The sequence below is a fragment of the Mustela erminea genome, chromosome 13 (genome assembly GCF_009829155.1).
Source record: "Mustela erminea isolate mMusErm1 chromosome 13, mMusErm1.Pri, whole genome shotgun sequence".
Taxonomy (NCBI): Eukaryota; Metazoa; Chordata; class Mammalia; order Carnivora; family Mustelidae; genus Mustela; species Mustela erminea.
The window spans coordinates 30,161,340-30,182,405 of record NC_045626.1 but is presented as its reverse complement, the minus strand read 5'-3'; the positions used below and the strand labels follow the sequence as shown (position 1 = coordinate 30,182,405).

The following is a 21,066-nucleotide window of genomic DNA, read 5'->3' as shown; positions in this document are numbered from 1 at the left end:
GGTGAAGGGCTGTAGCTACACTTGTGCTAAGCACAGCATATAGAATTGTTGAATTTCTATTGTACACCTGGAACTAATGTAACATTGTGTTTCAACTATACTTCAATTAAAAAAAAAAATAAAGTATCAGAGGTTTATGTGCTGATTTAATCACTTCTAATTTGCACATCAACATTCACAATCTGGATTCTGTTCCCCCCTCACCCATTCTCCTAAAATAGTTTTCAAAGGTATAAATATGACCCTTGCTGACAAACCCAATAGGTGCTTGCAGTGATCTTTCAGCATCTGCAATATTTGACAAATTGACTACTTTCTTCTTTAAACTTCTCGTCTGATTTGGTACCTCCTTCTTTCCCGATTTTTCTAACTTCTTTCTGATTACTGTTTCTGAGTATTTGAATATATTCAGTATCTTAAAAATACTACTCTTCACTCACTTTTCCCATAACTGTGTGCCCATGTATTCTGACCTTTACTTCTATTCTTATTTGACATTTGTTCCTTATAGATTCATATTCATGTCCAAGCTTTAGTCATCATTAGAATTCTCATAAGCCCATATTGATGTCTTCAAAGATTATCTCTCAGTTTAAGCCCAGAATTACATGTACAAGTCTCTCCTGGGCGGTATCTCTGAAATGTCCCTAAGCACTTCAAATTTGTGGTCATATTAATTATTTTTCCTTGACAAATGTTCCATCTTGGCTAATGGCACCAGTATTCCCAGTAATCTAAGCAGGTTCCTCTGTCCCCCACATCCTTAAATCTAACTGATAAGCCATTCCATTTCCATCTTTTTATTATTGTATACTGACATTTTCCTCTCCATTTTCATGGCCAGTACCTTAATCCAGGGCTTTTAGTGCATTTATTGCCTAAATGATTTTTCTACCTTCAGACTTGACTCCCTCAAATCTATCCTTCATACTCTATCCAGAGAGAAATTTCTATAACATAAAAGCAAGCATTCATCTCTCCAATTTAAGTTATTTTTGTGATTCCCTCATCATCAAAAACACAGCAAGTAGCACATAATAAGTGCTCAAAAAACAGTGATTTATTCCTATGGCGACTGGTACTAAATGAAGTCAGGCTCACCTCTTATTTGGACAAATAACTCTGCCTCTCAAACCCTAATTTTCTCCTCAAGATAAAGAGGATAATACCATCTCCTTCAGAAGTTTCTTACACAGATTAAATATTATGTAGTAATATGGTCCAAAACCTCCTACAACAGAAAATGTACTTAATAAATATGTACTTAGTCATAATTACCAATGGAGCAGTCTGGCCTCTTAGAAGAATCAAGGGCATCATATGGGCTATCAGAACTAAAAGGATATGGAATATGCTCAAAACAAAAGAATTTAAGATTTCAATGGACTTTAGGGTCACCTTTAAGCCACCAAGTCATTACATATCATTCTACAACAACTCTGTCAACGACTACTTTTTGTAGGCACACACTAATTACACAGTCCTTTATAAAATGACCCCTTTTTATCAAAAGTTCTTATATTGAATCAGAAGAAAATTGGAATTATAGAGCTGAAATTGGCCCAAGGCATCCTATACTCTAAATTCTAAGCAGTTTAAGAATTCCTTAATTTTTAAGATATTACAGTTCTTCAATGCTGAAGTTGGCACTAAAACCCAAGACTCTTTTTTACCACCGCTAATGCCCCTTTTTCTACAACACAAAGACTCTGTCGTGATGACATGGTACAGAGGATAAATAGAATACACAGGACATAAAAGTGCAGAGAATAACCTTCCTGAGGCAAGGAGGCTTGCATGGAGTGGGGGAGAGAGTAGAGACTCCCCTATCGAGTGAGTAGCTGAGGACTCTGGGCATCTAGTTATGCAGCTTTCACTTTATTTTTAAAATGTGTAATATATATATATATATATTTTATAATAGAGTATGTGCGAGTTCCGTCCCTTCGGATCTGGAAGATAAATGTAGATTCAAGTGGCTGCACAGATGACAGCTTTTAACTGTACAAGAAACCCCTCTGTGGCCTTAGCAACTCCTTCCATTTGTTGCTTCTCAAGCCCAGTTGCCCAGTCCCTCCCCAGGTGGGCAAAATGACCTGTTTCCCAATGGCTGTGCACACAGCATGCCGGAGAAAGGAAGGTAACCTTGACAATTCTGTTAGGAAGCAGCGGCCTGAGACTGCATCTCCAAGTCAATGACACCTGTTTTCTCTTCCAGATTCTGGTCATGTCAGAGCACAGAGCAAACAACACTATCACGGTGATAACTTGTCAGCTCACTGACATTATCTGTGCTCCATCCTCCACAGAAGCAGCTGAGAACATAGTCTGTGTTAGTCAAAACAGCAGATCTTACTAAGATACAGGGAGGAAAGTATTCTGGTTGAGATGGTGGTTTATGAAACCAAAGGTCCTGGGTTCTAATCACATCTCTATTGCTTAAGAGTGGAGTGACCATAATTGAGTTACTTACCCTTTCTAAAATTCAGTGTCCTCATCTTAAAATGGGGTAAGAGATAGAAAGGAGATAACAGAATGCCTCATGCTTATTGCAGGTTAAATGTACTATAATTCGGACTTTTTTGTTTATTCATTTAATACATAGAATCGGCTTGTCTCCAGTCAGGAATCATGCAATGCTGGTGAATGAGAGGTTTGATTCTCGTCTTTACAACAATTACCAGAGTGGGGGAGGGGGCCTTCTACTGTCAGAGTTCCTCTGATACATTTGACTCCATTGCCCTATTTATCCGCAGAATGGTTCAGTTTTCCCTTGGGCATATTTTACTAAATGTGTCATAAAAGCATTTTTGCTCAAACCACAAGTTTTCCCCCTCTCATTCCCCTCCCCCAGCCACCACAGTTATGTTTAATCCTCAATCTACTAAAAACCATGAATACTCTTTCACTTCCTCTGTTGTTTCCTTCACCTTTCTCCTTCATAGTCTCTTAAATTTCTTTTCTTCAATTTTCTTATTCTCTAACTTTACCTTTTCTTTTCATCCTTGTCCTTTAGATCTTACCAGCCAACATTCTGCTAATCCCTTGGGTTTTTTGTTTGTGTTTGTTTGTTTTATTTTTGTTTTTGTTTTTTGACAGAGAGATCACAAGTAGGCAGAGAGGCAGGCAGAGAGAGAGGAGGAAGCAGGCTCCCCACTGAGCAGAGAGCCCAATGTGGGGCTCAGTCCCAGGACCCTGAGATCATGACCTGAGCCGAAGGCAGAGGCTTAACCCACTGAGCCACCCTCCCTAGGGTTTTTTTTTTTAAAGTAATTCCCAGACTCTTTTCCATGAACTGCTTGTTGATCCCTCAGACTGAGTATGATTTCTCCCTCTTTTTAAGTCCCTAAGCATTTGGTTTTCGTCACTCTGTCTTTCATTATGATTAATATTCCTTTTACTCAGTACCAAGGGTAAGTTTCATGGGCACACAAATAGTGCTCCTTTCTCCTCTCTGTCTCCTACACTTGGAATCATCTTCAAATTGTCTCCAAAACTGACTTCTATTATTTCCGAAAACTGTTTATTAAATTCTCTCCTCCCCTCCTCCCAATTAACGCAGTGTTTGCCTTAGGGATTCATTTTTTACCCTTTCTTATTGTATGTGGCTATCAACACAACCTAAATTTGGTCTTGTGGTCATATCTTGGTCTTTCACAGTGACATCCAATTCACCAAAGTTCCCAATTCCTTAACCAGTTGTGATTTGTCTAAGTGCAAGCCATGCTAAGTGGACAGGTAGATCATGAAATCATGGAATCATAGACATAAGAGATAATTAGTGTTGTAAGGAAGTCAGACATCATTGCTTTTACAGCATTCCTGTGAGATGGGGCACAGAGACTTTTTATAGACACTTCCAGTGATGAGTTTATTCATATATCAGAGAATCCCAGGCTATGATGTGTATCTCTCACTGGCTAAAAGTCCATACCATTAAGAAGAAAATATCTTCCCTAGATTTCCTATCTCTTATCATAATTCTGGCCTTATAGAAATATTCAGAATACAACTTCCCCTCCACTGCCTTTTCTTCCATGTGACAGCTCCTTTAATACTGGAAAACATAAATGATGTCTTCTGCTCGTGGCTTTACCACTGACTGTATTCAGAAGATAGCACTGTCTTATTTTCAGAAGACAGTCTTCATCTTCCAGAATCTTAAACAACAACAGCAAAAAAAAAAAAAAAAAAAAAAAAAAAAAAAAAAAAATCAGAAGAAAAATGAGCAGATGGTTCCATTTTGCTTTGTTCTTGCAGAGTAATATGTGACCCAAACAAAGGATCTAAAAAACAGATAAATAGCAGCAACAAAAATGAAACTTTTGTTATAGGATCATTACTTTTCTAACCACAGAGGATGCATAACTGCTTCACCACACCAGACATGAACCATTTTGTTTTGTTTTGTTCTGTTTTAATTATACTTGTTACTCCCTCTGCTAGGATAAGGGCAGATAGTTGGGCCACTACATTTTAATTTCTTTGATAGACAAGCAAAAATATAGGAACCTGAAATATGTCCTCTGCAATGACATTATTATCACTGCTAGTGATACTTCCTAGGAGGAGATACTTCCGAGGAAATAGCTTCCTTTGGTGACTCATTCAAAAATACATACATCTTCTCGGGCGCCTGGGTGGCTCAGTGGGTTAAGCCGCTGCCTTCGGCTCAGGTCATGATCTCGGGGTCCCGGGATCGAGTCCCGCATCGGGCTCTCTGCTCAGTGGGGAGCCTGCTTCCTCCTCTCTCTCTCTGCCTCTCTGCCTACTTGTCATCTCTGTCTGTCAAATAAATAAATAAAATCTTTAAAAAAAAAAAAAACATACATCTTCTCTACAATTTAGCCTCTTATAGATAGTTGCAATGCATTTATTCATCTCCAATTAAACAACACACAGAATTTGTATACTGTAAATCCTCAGTACATATTTACTAAACTAGAATAGTTAAAATGAACATTAGCAAGAAGAGTCCTGTGCTGTATTTGTTTTTTGTGTGTCTAAGGTGGGCAACCCCAAATTGACAAAGAAAGAGGAAGGTGATCTGGATTAAACAAATAGTGCTCAAGAGGAAACCAATGGAATTTAGAAATGACATCTACACATGATTCTCATTCTGTAGAGGTGAGCTACATTTTTGCTCTGCAGGGTAACATCTTGACCACACTGATTTGGACTCCAGTGTCCTTATCTATAAAATCAAGGGAAAGGATATCTTAAGGTTACTTCCACCCCAATGATTTCTCAAACTCCTTATTTTTTTCCCCCTTTCTCTTGCCATGCCTACCCACTCTCTATTTTGAATCAGTATTTTCTTATGTTCCATTTCCAAGACTATCCACAGTGTTTACCCAGTTGCTAACCACTCCACATCCTCCATACCCTACCCATTTAAAAGTCCTTGAACTTTCTCGAATTCATCATTCCCTCTGCATAGATACATTTCCAAGGAATGTACCAAATCTGTTAAAAGTTTAACTTCCACTATCTTTGTAGTAAAAGATTAGTTTCACCTGCTACCCTGTGTATCTTCCCAGGTACTGTATGGGCTAGATACCTTTTTGTCCTCATAAATGACACTTCTTGAGAGTAGAAACTATCAAGTTCATTTTGTACTCTCAGAATTTAACCATAACAGGGATTTGATAAATATTTATTAAATGAATTGGATTCATCAGTAAAGTCACAGCATCACTAATGTTATCTTTTCTTTAGACTTGTGTAAGAGATTGCAATGGGAAAATCTATGACTGACCTTATTTCACTAAATCTGTGCTATCTCTGAGAAAGCTTTGAAGGATTACCATAAATAATTAAAACAAAGGCTCACTTACCAAACTAATTTTTGATGTAGCCTTATAGGTTTTTTTCTTGCTAGCTGATTTGAGAAATTTGAGAGTCCATTCATCTAGCTATCTTTAAAAATTCTTATTGCCTTAATATTTACAGGTACTCAGTCATCATCACAAACATCACCACAAAGCTTCCTTGAGCCTATGTTTTCTTCTCAATGGGGGCTTGGAATATCCATTAATTTTGCCATTAGTTTCTGGATCTGATGTTTGCAATGCATAATGAATGCATTTACAAATTAGCAGAGTGAATATTTTGTAATTATGAAGGAAATTAATATTTTGTATCAAAAGAAAAAAAAATCTTTCCATAATCAGGCATTCAATAACAAGAAATGTTGCTTATGCCTATGCTATAACTATATGTAAAGAGATTTCAGAAGAGTAATGCAAATGATCCAATTCATGGACAATTTAAGTACAGTAAACTAACTTGGAAAATGTCTTCATCTTTTCTAAGACCAGTTGCCTTACAGCCTGTCCTCATGAAAAAGGAAACATTTACTGTCTCTGTGAGGTATTTTACAACATTAAAATTCTGTTTGTGGCTTTTGTAAACCTCCCCTGGAAAATTACAAGTGAGATTAAAAGGAACTCTGACAGCCTGGGGAGGAATTGATAGATGACCTGCCATATTTAAGACAGCCAGCTCTCTGCTAAGGTCAGCCCTCACATACTGAGAGGACACAAGCAAAAACACGAGGTCCAGGGAGAGCCAGGAGGCTGAAAGAACAAAGTGTGTTGACATCCGTGATCTCTAGTCCTGGCCTAAGGGGAAAGACTGTTCTCTTATGTATGTTTATATATACACTTAAATATTTACTTGCATATTTATTATTTATACAGGCACATAATTATATATACTTTTTATGTAATTTATGCATGATTCAATATATAGTATATTGTGTGTGTGTGTATCCACATGGGGGTAAAAAACAAAATGCAGTGATTTTTCCATGTCCTTGACTTATCCTTACAGGAGATTTCTGCCCTGCATCCTGATCTAGTTGAGTTTGTTGTACATTTACCTTTCTGAATGAGTTTGTCAGAATGATAGTGGGATTAGCCCAGGATAGATTTTGGTGGGGAGTTTCAACATTAACAAAAATCATCTAAATCAGGATGGCAGGCCCAAGTGCTGGTCTTGAGGCAGTCTAGCAATAAATTGCCCTCTGGTGCCTAAACCTGCCAACCACCTGTCATTAGAAGTTCAAGGTTTCCATGGATACCTCATCCTGAGTACAAGTGAAATGATAACTCTTCAGAAGCCCTTTACAAAACAGGATGGCTTGGAGTTAAGTGGAGGTTAGCCTAATTAGTTAACGAGGGAAGCAGGATTCTATGAATGGCTTCCAAAGCCCAGTTTAATTAAAAGCCGGGGCACCTGGGTGGCTTGGTGGGTTAAGCCGCTGCCTTTGGCTCATGTCATGATCTCAGGGTCCTGGGATCGAGTCTCGCATCGGGCTCTCTGCTAGGCAGGGAGCCTGCTTCCCTCTCTTTCTCTCTCTGCCTGCCTCTCCATCTACTTGTGATCTCTCTCTGTCAAATAAATAAATAAAATCTTAAAAAAAAAAAAAAGTCAAAAAGGGATGAGAAATAGGACACCTGGGTGGCTCAGTTGGTTAGGTATCTGCCTTTGGCTCAGAGGTCATGATCCCAGAGTCCAGGGATCAAGCCCCACATTGGCTCCCCACTCCACAGAAGGTGTGCTTCTCTCTCTCCCTCTACCTACTACTCTGCCTACTTGTGCTATCTCTCTGTGAAATAAACAAACAAACAAATAAATAAATAAATAAATAATTTTTTTTAAAAGGATGAGAAGTGAAATTGTCAAAGGCAGTAAAGAAAAATTTTAAGACTCAGATCTGATGGGATGCCTGGATGGCTCATTTGGTTAAGTGTCTGCCTTTGGCTCAAGTCATGATTCCAGGGTCCTGGGACCAAGTCCCTCATCAGGCTCCTTGCTCAGCAGGGAGCCTACTTCTCCCTCTGCCTGCTACTCCCTCTGCTTGTGCTCTCTCTCTCTCTGACAAATAAAACCTTTTTAAAAAAAATCTCAGATCTGATTGTATTGCTTCTCTAATATTATTGAGTGATTCCATGATTCCATGCTACCTAAGACAGAAATCCCCAGGTTTCTGTTTTTCACAGATAAGGTTGTTCTTGTTTTGTTTTGTTTTTAATTAAGAATGAGGTAGGATTCTGAAAGCATTTACAGAATGTAGGCATTCAGTGATAGACATGTATTTTTGCCTGCCCAGATGACCTTCTCCCCCTTTTTGAAATAGTATCCCAATATCCCTTGGGACAGCTATCCTTTTTCTATTTATCAGCCCAATAATTTTGATGGGATTGACTCTACTTCTAACTCTAAAGGTAAGCAAATAACCCAGGCTTGGTATTCAGAGAAGTACATCTCCACACCTAAAATTTTGGTTGCAAAATTAAGTATGACCTAAGCAAGGTTAGCCACCTTCCTCCCTTGGAATTTCACTAGCACTATTCAGAAATAATCATGATAGAAATAGATAAGTTTGTGAAGTGCAAGTGCCTACCTAAGAATAAAGTCAATAGAAAAGAAAAACAAAAATGGAAAGATTCTGATGATATTGTTAGGGGCTCTGAATCTAGTTATGCCTGAAGCTAACTGAATTGGGTTTTCCAGTTAAAGGACCTAATAAATTCATTTTTGTGTGTTTTGTTGTTGTTTGAACTAGTATGTATGGAGTTATATAAGAACTGAATGGGTTCTGACTAATATACTTGTCAAGTTTTTATTTCAGCAAGTATTATAAAATGATGTAAAGTATTACTGAGACTCCTTTCTGGTCCCCTGTGGTTATCAACAACTATAGAAATTACTCTGGAAAGAACCCACAGTTGGAAAAAAAGATAAATTTCAAGTGGTCAGGTTTAATGAGACCCTGATTCCTGGTGCCAGGCATTCATATTTTGCATCAAATTTCAGACTAGTTAAGTACTATTTTCTTCCAGAAATATTTTTAAAGAGACTAAAAAGAAAAAAAGGATATTAATTTTAGGTATGCCAAGAAAACAGTGAGCAATATACTCTTCAGTTTTTCATCTCATGTTCTTAGGGGGCTACTCTGTGATTGCTTATAAAATATGTATCTGTATCTTATCTCCTAGCTGGACACTTGGATGTTTTCTGAACTGCAGAATATGCCAACATGCTGAGAGCCATTGGACTATGGGAATTTAACTTTATGGAAAGCACAGAACAATGTAATGCATTGGGAACTCCAGTCCTGATTTCTCTGGAAATCAGGATTCCACAGATCCAAGGCAGTCATAGCTGAGATTCCTAGGCTATCGTGTGGCCTAGATTAGGTTTGGGAAGAGATTTCAGTGTCTAGTTGGCCAGAGACTGTCCCAGAGAACCAAGACGTGTGTCTGGGAGATACTAAAGAGATGACTGTATAACAAAAGGAAAGAAGTATAATTGCAACATTTGACCTCCAGTGTTAGAATTATTTCAAATCACCTGAGCACTGTATGGCACACTAACATAGAAGAGATAATCTGGGTCCTTGTCAATGTCAAAGACCAACCTGTAGGGTAATCCCTATATCCACAGCCAGCAGAGAAATCACAGTGACCTAGAACAAGATACCAATCCCTTCTAATTCCCTTTCTTAAGGCTGATGGAATGGGAAAGGAGAAAGTAAGGTGAATTAGCCTTCCCTTCCTTCAGCATGAGTCTCATTCTGGATTTGTGTGAAACCTCAGCCCAGGCTTTTGAAGATGGAACTCTAATCCATACAGTGGCAAACCATTACACCTAGATTTGGTTAAATATTTACCTAAATTAGGATAGCCTTAAACGAGAACTGATTAAAAAGACCAAAAAACAAAACAAAACAAAAATCGACTTTGTCTCTTTGACAGAGAGCACAAGTAGGCAGAGCAGCAGAGAGAGGGAAAAGCAGGATCCCCACTAAGCAGAGAGCCCAGTGCAGGTCTTGATCCCAGGACCCTGGGATCATGAGCTGAGCCAAAGGCAGACACTTAACTAACTGAGCCACCCAGATGCCCCCAGAATTGATATTTTTTGGAAGGGATAAAGATAGTGTTAATTGGAATATTAAATTTCCTACTTTCCTATGCCAGTTTACAGTTGTCAGGGACTTAAAAAGAGTAGATTTCAGTTATGTCTCTGAGTTGAGACTGCTCAATACAATTTTCCCATCCAAGTATAGACACTAAAAGAAGAATGAAGAAAGGAAGGGGGTGGGGCAGGAAAAACTAAACCTATTATTATCATCAGTTCATTAAAGAAGTTCATTTTCAAGGCAACATACCAAATGAGGTAGAAAGAACTAATATGAAAATAAAAGCTGTCATTTCATATAGGGTAAATGTGAAAAATCACCTGCATGGTCCTTTTTTTTCTCCTCTTTCATAGAAGAATGGTGTCAATTTCATTATGGACTGACATTTGGACACAATACAAACTTGCATGACACTTCTTTGATCCCTGCCTATTTACCTTTTCAGAACCATCTCTCACTTTGCCCCTGGACTCTTGGCTCAAGTCATGCCAAATAATAAAGATTTTCTTGAATGTGATTTGTCTCCCCTTCATCATTTTTGGCCTTGCTCTTCCCTTAACTGGAATTGTCTTTCCTTACTTGTTGGACTTAACAACTAATAACGTGTATCAAGGCAGAAATGAAATGTCAGTTACACTATGATGCTATCCTTGACCCCTCCGAGATGAGTTAGAAGTTTTCTCTGATGTACTTTGTGCATTCTTCTGCATAGTATTTATCACATTTCTTTCCATATTTGTTTTCATAACTTGAAATTAAGCTCTTTGAAGACAGGGAGTAGCCTAATTTAGTGGTTATAAGCATGAATTCTTATACTAAGAGTTCCAATGAAATGCTGTAAACATTGTTGAGATCCTTGCTCAGGCACTTGCTAGTTAGTGGCATTAGGCAGGCTATTTTAGTTATCTGAGCCTCAATTTATCTGTTATCCATTTTTACCCAGAATTCAGCATAGTGCTTACCATATTATATACATATAGATTATTAAAATTATGGGTGAATATACTTCAACAAATACATTGAAGTTAATTAAGAAAAACTTCACATTGGATAAGAGGAAATGTCCTTAAAGAATCTGTGAAATTTTGTTTCTTTTCCAAGTGGAATTATATTATAGCTGATAGAATATAGCCTACCTAATGAGTTTGGTGCTTACTGACTGGTAGCAATGTGATTCTGGGTATATTTGTCCCTCAAATGTAAGCTATATTATAGTGAAAAGAATTACACTGACCTTTTGTGTAAGACAGGAATTAGAAATATTGACACATTTCCCTTTGCAACCTTTTTAATGACTGTCAGTCCATGTATGACATGTTAACGTGGCATTTATCCTAGGTCCAAAAAATACAAAGTAATAAAAATAGGGTCATTGGTCAATGGAAGAAATTCCATTGAGGTTAGTCAAGGAACTAGAAAGTGAAGGCGGTTTGGAAGTTATCCAGTTATAGAACTTGGGATCTCTGGAAATGAAGTGACTTGTCCTAGGTCACACAGCAAATTAATGACAGAGCTAACCTGAGCCCCCATGTTCAATACTTAATGACACAAACAGAACATAATGAGTGCTTCCTCTTGCCTCAGATTGCTCCTTGGAAATCAGTTTCTTTAGAGGCAGAAAATACCTGTTGTTGACACAAATCTCCTCACTGTTTTCAATGGCAGAGTTTTCTGAAATTGCTTCCCCCCTCCCAAAACAAGTATCGTTCTCCTGAATTTTATTTCTTTACTTCCAATATATCCACCTCTTGCTTAACCATGTGAAGGCCTCTCTCAGCATCACCCTCAAGTCTCCAACCTTTTATTCTTTGATACAGAAATCCTACAAATTTCTAAGCCTCCTTTAAATATTCAGTTCCTGTCAGATAAAATTATTCAAACCTTCAGGTTGATTGTTGGCAATTTCAGCTGGATCCTCAATCCTTGGCAACCATTCTTTTGCTTTTTTTCTGTGGCTATCCCCCCTTGTATTTTATGTAACTGCTTGACACATTTCTGCTGTCTCAGAGCCAGCTGCTTCCACCATCCACCCCAGAAGATTACCTGCCCTTCGACTTCCCAAAGAATATAAATGGACTGGGCAAAAGCTCTCTATTTTCTATCATCAAACTTCAGAGTTTGGACTCCATTGCTTCCTTGTTAGCCCTCTTTAAATGCTCATTTTTTTAAAGGCCAATTTTCACACTTGACCTATGGATTTTACTCCTTTTCATTTCCTTCAGAAATTAATCCCTCTTCTCCTCAACTTTTTCATCCTTTTATCTTCTTTCCTTCACCAAATAAGTGGCACTGTAACTTCTATATTTGAAAAATTTTTTACTGGTTGATTTTTATTTCCTCTGGTCACTGTTTAGCTTCTCTCCTTTTCCCAGTTTGATTTACTCAAAGAACAATCCATGCTCATATACTATCCATAGATCAACTTGCTAAAGTTAGGTATCTGCTTTACCTCTCCACTGAAACTTTTCTGACAAAAATAAAGTTACTCACAAATAAATGGAAAGGTGTCTCATGTAAATGGATTGGAAAGCTTAATATTGTTAAGATATTAATGCTTGCCAATTTAAAGATCCAACTACCATCTACCAATACTAATGATGCATTTTACATTGTGTGTATACACCATGTCTTGCTTATCCGTTCATTTGTCCATGAACATTTGGGTTGCTTTTACCTTTTAGTTATTGTGAATAATGTTGCTATAAACAGGGTGTACAGATATTTCTTCAAGATCCTATTTTCAATTCTTTTGTGTATATGCTCAAAAGAGGGATTTTTGGATATGTTAATTCCATCTACCAATATCCATCTACCAAATTCCATCTACCAAAATCCATCTACCAATACTAATGATGCATTTTACAGAAAAAGAAAAATCCATCCTAAAATGTATGTGGAATCTTAAGAGATGCCAAATAGCCAAAACCATCTTGAAAAAGAGCAGTAAAGTTAGAGGTCTCATATGTCCAGATTTCAAAACTTATTACAGAGCTATAGTCATCCAAACAGTGCAGTACTGGCATAAAGACAGACATATAGACCAATGGAGTAGAATAGAGATCCCAGAAATAGACTCTTATATATATGGCCAAATGATTTTTAACAAGAGTTGCAAGATCTTTCAGTGGAAAGGATGGTCATTGAAACAAAGGACATTGGGAAACTGGATGTCATCTGCAAAACAAAGTTGGACCCTCACCTTACACATGCACAAAAATTATCTCACAATGAAACAAAGTCCTAAAAGTAGGAAATAAAATCCTTAGACAAACACAGGAGGAAAAGCTTTATGACATTGGATTTGGCAGTTTCTTGGATATAACACCAAAAGCACAGGTAATAGGAGAAAAGAAATTAAATTGGACAGTGTCAAAATTTTAAAATTCTGTGCAAAGACATAATCAACTACATGAAAAGGCAACCCTATAGGAGAAAATATTTGGAAATTATGTATCTGCTAAGGGATTAACATCCATAATAAATAAAGAACTCATTCAATTCAATAAAAGACAAGCAAACAACCTGATTAAAAGATGGGCAAATGACTTGAATAGATATGACCAATAAGAACATAAATAGTTACTCAACATCACTTATCTTTAGGGAACTATAAATCAAAACCACAATGAGATACCACCTCATACTTATTAGATGACTACTAACAAAAAAAGAAAGTGTTGGCAAGGATGTGGGAAAACTGCATCTTTTTTTTTTTTTAATTTTATTTGTTTATTTGACAGACAGAGATCACAAGTAGACAGAGAGGCAGGCAGAGAGAAAGAGAGGGAAGCAGGCTCCCTGCTGAGCAGAGAGCCCGATGCAGGACTTGATCCCAGGACCCTGAGATCACGACCTGAGCGGAAGGCAGCAGCTTAACCCACTGAGCCACCCAGACACCCATGCATCTTTTATACATTGTTGGTAGGAATTAAAGTGGTACAGACACTGTGGAAAATAATATAGCAGTTCCTCAAAAAATTAACATATGATTAAAAAATCCCTCTTTTGAGTATGTACACAAAAGAATTGAAATAGGATCTTGAAGAAATATCTGTACACCCTGTTTATAGCAACATTATTCACAATAACTAAAAGGTAAAAGCAATCTTAGTTTTTAAAAAAAATTCTCTGTAGTATTTTTGACTACTACTCTTCTTATAAATTCCGTCCTCCACTGTATTTTGTGAAATATGATTCTCTTGCTTTCCTGCTGGCCCTTTATCTTCTTCCCATACACTAAGGATATGTATTGCCCAGAAATTTATACTCAACCTCTTAATGCTAGTAGTACTGTCCTTGGGCTTGAGTGACCAAGGCCTTTGCCAGGTAGTCCCTGCCCTACAAAAGAGCCTTCTTTGGCCCTCTTCTGTTGACATCCATCTACACAGGGCGAATAGGTCAAGATTAGCTACTAACCTGGATTCCATACCTTTCTACAATTTCTTATCTGGGACCCTGGAATTACTTGCCAAGGTGGTCTTAAACTTACTTCCTGGGCCTCATCTCTAGATCCATTCTCCCCATCTTCCCTTTACCAGTAAGCATACACACCTGTAGAGGGAGGTGGTCACTTGGTGGCTGTCTGAGGGAGACGGAGTGTGAGGGGGTAAATAGAGTTTGGATATGTGGGTAGAAGTTCTCTTGAGATAAGAGGTCTCTTGAGTACAAAGTCCTAGATAAAAAGAAAGTATGGAGCTTGACCTTGGACCCTGCAGGGGCATTCATTTTTACTCTTGACCAGGCAAGGTCAAGATTACTAGAGACAGACCTGACTGTATACATTCCCTAGACACATTTATTCACCCCCATATTTTAAAATCCCACCTGCTTGCAAGGTAACATCTGTTGCCTTGAGCAATATTCCCTCTGCTAAATTCAGACATGAATTTCTCATTGCCCCCCTGAATATATCCACATGGATTTCCCCTACTCTCAAAATAAAGGTCTGAAAATAAATTCAGCACACCCCTTTCTCACAAACACATTTCCCACTCCCTTGTGCTACTTTATTAATAGCAAACCAGCTTCCTAGTGATTCATTGTAAATCCTTATTTCTCCTTCACCCCCAACATGCAACTCAGTTATTAATCATGTCCCATTATATCCCAGGAATACCAAATGCAAAGTTCATGAACTATTGTGATACCTTCAGGAATAGGAGATAATGATGGATTTTAGAAGCCAGCTGAATTTTACCCTTTTACATGGGCTATTGAGGCATAACCTGTATAGGATAAAAAGGTGTTTATAGCCACCAAAAAACAATTGGGATCATTAAGGAAAGACCGATTCAAAGTATAAGTGAGCAAATTTTCCCATTGAAGGTGTCCATCAGAACGAATGGGGTTCATGCTATTCCCAAAGTATATATTTGGAGCTGAAAGTATTTGAGAAAACAGCAGAAGCAGGAAGACCACTCCAACATTTCTCCCACAGCTATCCCTGACATAGATCTAATACCCTCATATGAAAGGTGCTCTTCCTTGACTTGGAGAAAAAGGATATTCTTCTCCTCAAAGACAAAAGGACACTGAGTGGAATCCAAACAAACAGGACTTGCATTGTTTCCCCCAGTTCATTTCAGAGTCTTTAACCTATCCTATTCCTCCATGACTTTCCACTTCTCATCAAACCCAGCAGAAAAACACTGAGGTCTATTTCTTTTGGTCTTGATTTCCTTAGGAAGTCTCCTATGTCATGCAAAACTTATATTAAATAAGTTTGTATGCTTTTTTCCTATTAATTTGTCTTTGTCAGTTTAATTTTGAGACTAAGGTAGAGATCCTAAGAAGGTCAAAGAATACTTTTTCCTTCCCTACAGAACCTAACACTAAATTTGCTTATATTAATTCGTAAGCACTGGCCTTCAAGGAAAGCGGGTTGAGGGAGGGAAGAGGAGGATAGTTGGAAGGATGTTTGTCTTTACCTTCGGGATGCGCTCTACGCATGCTGCTACCACACACCAGGACTAGGGCCACCTGGGAGAGCCATGGGTCTGGGTAAAGGGTCACAAGAAGAGAACAGACATGTGTCTTTAAAATTCTTCTCTGGTTTGACATGACTTATCCTCTGAAAAGAGCCACATCTGTACGCAGCATAAAGAAGTCCTGTTTTTTAATACACTTTAAATATCTACTCATCCAAGGAATAGTAAAATTGTTTTTTAGACCCCTTCTGTGCAAGGCAAAGGGTAAATATTGGTGTTTTCTTAATAAATATTTATGTGCATGTAAATAAGTAAAAGTCTTTAAAACTCCTGATATTTATGAACTGATCATAAAGTTTGAGGCAGAACTGACATCTCTGACTCCCTGAGAAAAACAGATCGAAAGGAAATCAATTCAAACCAAAGTAACGGAAGGTAGCTCTTTGTATATGCTTGGAATAAATGAGAAAAGCACAGCAATGGATTGACAATTTAAGATATGAATATCAGGGATATAAACTGGTGGATAAGAAAAAAGTTTATTTTCTAGATCTTGGGCATGGCAAGCTAAGGTATTAACCATGGCAGACTACTGTAGTTAGCCCATACAGAGATAAACCAACTGAAATATGTCCTTTTTAAAGCAAATTAGTGCAAGATCGGTGCTATATGCTTGATGTACAAAATCAGATACAGTCCCTACCCTCAATGAATCTATATTCACTGTGTAGAACACAGTAATTAATTATTCAATTTAACATAAAATAACAATGATTGCTATGAAAGATGATTGAAGTTTTAATGAATACAAACATTTGACTATATCCTGTCAATTAAGGCAGAGAAATGAGCCTGAAGAAGTAATAATTGAGTAGATGAGGACAGAACGGTTGGCATTAACTAGATCTCCCATGTTTATCTCTGTCACATGGAAGCTGGATTAGTCCTCTGTGGTATTCTTAAATATTTTAAAAGAGAGGAAAATACCTCCTTTCATTTTATTTGATTTTTCTCTAAGTTCTAAAGGCTACATGAAAGACTTTGTGGAAAATCTTGGACCTGGCATGCATGAGGAAGTAATGGAATTGACAATTTTACCAATGCTGTGAAAAGCAATTAATCAGTGTCATTAGGAACCAATAGGTTAGCACTTCCTTTAAACAAAGTTAAAAAGGTATTTCCAAGCTCATAGAACTTAAGAGAAGGAGAGTAATTCAGACCGTTTACAAAGGATTTTCTCTCCTTGAAGTTTCAATTCAGGACTCATTCTGTTTCAACGTCTACATATTTAAATGGCAAACTGAGTGGAGTTGATTTTACTTGACTCCTTTTTCTAACTGCATGGGTTACTTAGCTGGGTCATTTGCTCAGACGCTATCTAATAATTTGACTGTAGGGCAGAAATCACGAAGAGAGGCCAGAAAGAGGATTTTTTCCTCCTTTTCCTTGGAGAGTAGCATGTTCCCTCCATGCCCTATAAATTGACAACATCATTCCACTGCCTGTGAAAAGCCTGGGCCTGAGCCCAGAAGACAAAGCACAGAAACACCACAATTCCATCTTTTCCCTAGGCAGTTTCTATGTGGTGCAGAGACATATGGTCAGTCACTTAACAAGACATTTTCTTTACATAGAATCAAGTGTTCAAATTGCCTAAGATTTTTTTATTAACCCAAACCAAATGACTAATTGGACACCATGGAGATACAACCTTATTCTGTTTGTTCATTTTTTAATATCGATATTAGCATAAAATAGGAAAATCTGATGTCTAACTAGGTGTCATTTTCCCACAAGCAAACATTTTTTAAATGAGAAGCTCAGAGTAGATTCTGAAATTTCATGATCTTTGGCCTGATAGAAACACAAGCACAACCATGACCATATGTATGTTTTTCCTCTAAGTTTAGATGCAAAAATATGACAGCAGAGACTGAGACTTAAAAATTGTACTAGCTTTTGAGTACTTAGCATGTTCCTTATTTATATTTTTCTCACTGCAAAAGAAACAAGAAAAGATATTTTTGTTGAGAAGATCAACTTATGGTAGGTCAGAATAGGCAAGATTATGTTGTAATCAGATACACTGTAAATCTCAGTGGTACCAAGTAACGGAAGTTTATTATCTACACCAAATATTTATCACAAATTGCCTGAGGACTCTGCGTATTGTATTCACTTAGGGACACTACCTATTCAAATAGCTACCATCTTTAATAAGGTCAGTCACCATGCTCAAGAGAAAATAAAGAGTTCTGGAGAGCCTCAAGGTAGCAATCAAATGCTTTAGACTATAAGTGACACATATCATCCCACTTAAAATTCACTGGTTAGAACAAATCATATAGCTCCATTCAAGCATAAGGAAACTGTCCAGAAGGCAAAGATCCGAGTATATTTTGTAGACAGTATTAATGATTACCATACCCTCTTAGGAGGAAACTGATAGATTTCTGATAGGGACTGATGAGCTTCCTCTTTGCTCAATTTTTCAAAACTAGTTTAGAGACAGAAGAAACCTAATAAAGTGCATGTGCACGCGCGCGCAAACACACACACACACACACACACGTTTCTACTTTCTGTTCTTCTTCCTAATGCTACTCAGTAGAGAAATAAGTATAACATTTAAGGCAGCAGATGATGTGGTGAAAACATGAGAGGTGCCTTAAAGGCTCAAAGGTAGGCTCAGCTTACTTTGGTAAGGAAAATGAACAGCAGCCAGTGTGCTGACTTTTGGGGTATATTGTAAAGCAGAGTAGAAGAGGAAGTGAACAGAGAGGAAGGGTAAATTCTGAAGAAAGGTTTTTCTAGGTCTTAGGAAAATATAAGCATATGAACAGTTGAAAAAGAGAAAATCAAAAAGAGAAACTGAGGATAAGAATAGACAATTTTTATTAGATTATTTCATTTTCTCAGTCATTCAACAATAATTTTCTGGTCCATTGATAGGTGTTAGCCCCATAGTTTGCTCTGGTTGTGGAATATATAAGATGTACTCAGTCTTGTCTTCATAGAACTCACTGATTCATGGAAGTGATACCAACACCATCATGATAATCTTTAACCTTGAGTACTTATTACAAACTCACTCTGTGTTCATTAAAAATTATACAAGAAAGTAGAAAATTCCAGTTTTAAGTGATTCTTATCAAATACCTTATTTAATTCTTAAAACTAACAACAACCTTATGAGGTAGTGCTATTATCATGCCCATTTATAGATAAAGACATTGAAAGCTCAGAGAGGATTAGTAATTTGATGAAAGTTCCAAATAGAGTCTAGATTAAAATCTAAGGATTTTGACCCTATATCCCACACTCAATTATTGATTACAAAAAAAAAAAAGATAGCAAACATAAAGCCCTATGCAGGAATTAAGTGTGATGAGAAGCCACAGGGAGGAGATTAAGAAGAGAAGTGATATTATCAGAGTCACAATTTCAGAAAGATCAATAGGTATGTGAACAGACTCACTGGGAATCTATGGTAGATAAAAAAAAAGGAGAGAAGGAATCTATGAAGTATAGCAGTTCAGGATAATGGTAGAAAACGTAGTGGAAAATGGTCATATTTGAATTTGAATGTATTGCCCCTGGGTTGCATGTGAGTTTAAAGAAAAACTAGGGATTGTTCCTAAGTTTGTGGTCTGGCTAATTGGATGAACAATGTACTATTCACCCAGTATTATTTACCAAAATGAAAAAGCATGAAAGGAAAAGTTTTAGGGGTAGGAAAAATACAGACGTTGTTTGTAAATCTTTAAGTTTGAGATACTTATTATTCCAATGGAGAAGAGACGCTAGTCTGGCAGTTGAAAATAGACCTCTGGATTCCAAAATAAAGAAAAATAAGGGTGGAGACAAAAATTTACGATTCAAAGGTAGATAGTATTTAGGCCTTGGTCCTACTTCTTTGAGTCTAAGTAAATCCCTGGGACTTTCCACATTTGCACATCAGGAAAGGTAGAAGAACAAGTAAAGGAGACTTGTAAACAGTGGCCAATAAAATAATAAGATAACCTGGAGAATGTAGAAACCTAGAGGCCAAATGAGAGATGCTTCAAGTTACAAAGAAAAAAAAACAAAAACCGTGATCATTAGCTCATGTTGCTTATAGGTCAAGTAAGAGAGTATTAAGAGCTAAGCATGAGATTCAATTCAGTTATGATGGACTTCATTGGCAATATTTTTATTATCATTTAGTTAGAGATCATCCATCACTTCTGATTTGTTAGAGATTTCAGAAACAAAGCCTAGTTCAGTAGTCATTCTATCTGTGGAATGCAGTATTAACAAAAAATTGAATTTTCACCATTTACCCCATCAAAGAGGCTAGCTAGATAGAAGAGAAGGTAGAACTATATCCTTGCCAGAAAGAATGTCTGGTTATTATGTGAACACTATAAGATGAAGTTCATTACAAACATTGAAAGCTAGAATCTAGAAATAATAGCAAATTCTAGTGTAGTATTCAGGCTTTAAAATAGAACTATTATAGGAAGCATACACTACATCATCTTTAAGTACAAAATAATCATAGATAGACAAAATATATTCTATAAAATGATCACCAGTAAATAAAGAACAGTGGCCCCTTTCTAACTCTGACTTTACTTTTTCTCTTATTGATCTTCATTTGCAAATTGGTTTTCAGGAAAACTTTTTTTGGTCTGTCCTACAGTGACCATCAAGAAGTTGCTATTCAAAGGCCTCAAGTTGCCTGTGACTGGCTACTGTGCTTTTAAGAGCAGAGGCACAGAGAGGGACTGATGTATACATGTATTCTAAAATGCTATCATTAAGCCCCTTAGTTAATTAGGTCTGGACTGCTCCCTTCAGCAGTCATAGCAGGAATTATATGCTCATTTTCTCTCTCATAGTGTCACCAAAAAGAAAAAAAAAAAAAAAAGGAAAGAAAGAAATCTTTACAGAAAATATGGCAGCTCCAGATGGTGAGTTTCTGTCAATTAAGAGAACAGATAATTTTAGTTAACCCTTGGAAATCTCACTGACAGTCATTTCTCCTCTCCTCTTCATGTGTAAACTTTGTAAAATGTCCTCAAGTGTGATCACTAATGATTACTTGTACACAAATATATACTGGACTTTCCACAAAGACCTTTTTCTAAAATATACAGACATAGATTAAAAATGACACTTATGAAACACCAAGAGATTTTCCTGGTGAACAATTTAAATATATTTAGA

At 37.1% G+C, this 21,066-nt stretch overlaps 1 protein-coding gene and 1 long non-coding RNA gene across 3 annotated transcripts in view; one reads left to right on the top strand and one right to left on the bottom strand.

The window, feature by feature from the left end:
- RIT2 (Ras like without CAAX 2) overlaps positions 1-21,066 on the bottom strand; it is a 394,146-nt gene that overhangs the window by 18,273 nt on the left and 354,807 nt on the right. The gene's annotated exons all lie outside the window — the stretch shown is intronic.
- Positions 1-21,066, top strand: part of LOC116572423 — a 249,813-nt gene that overhangs the window by 195,443 nt on the left and 33,304 nt on the right. The window lies entirely within an intron of this gene.